A 536-nucleotide genomic window follows, 5' to 3' on the forward strand; every position below is an offset into this window, starting at 1 on the left:
ACACACACACATATATAAAATCAGCTCAGTATAACAAGGCAGTGGAAAGTCCCCAGGAGGATGTGAAACCATGTGTGTGGTTGAGTTCTAATTTGAGACTGATTTTGTGCTAATAGAAGAATGTGGGATTTTTTTATAGGTTAAAGATCATTGGGCTCTGTTACAGCAAACACAAATAAACCGAGAGAGAGAGAGAGCAGGTCGCTGATTTCATGTGTTCATGTTTGGTCCCTCTGCTGTCTGGAGGAGAAGCAAACGTATCATCAGCCGCTCGCAGCTCAACTTCCTGCTGCTGATTCATTCTGCAGCCCGAGGCTGTGGGTTTTTCCAGAGTTTGGAAGCGTCTGGAGAATCACTGCTTGAAGTGGAGGAGGATGAGCGAGGAGGGGGAGGAGAGAGAGACTGTGTGTTTGTGTGTGTGTGTGTGTGTGTGTGTATGTGAGAGAGAGAGTGTGTGTGTGTGTGTGTGTGTTAGTGTGTGAGTGTGTGTGTGTGTGTTAGTGTGTGTGTGTGAGTGAGTGAGTGAGTGAGGGTGT

The sequence above is a fragment of the Sinocyclocheilus anshuiensis genome, unplaced genomic scaffold, assembly GCF_001515605.1.
Source record: "Sinocyclocheilus anshuiensis isolate Anshui unplaced genomic scaffold, SAMN03320099.WGS_v1.1 scaffold91, whole genome shotgun sequence".
Lineage (NCBI taxonomy): Eukaryota > Metazoa > Chordata > Actinopteri > Cypriniformes > Cyprinidae > Sinocyclocheilus > Sinocyclocheilus anshuiensis.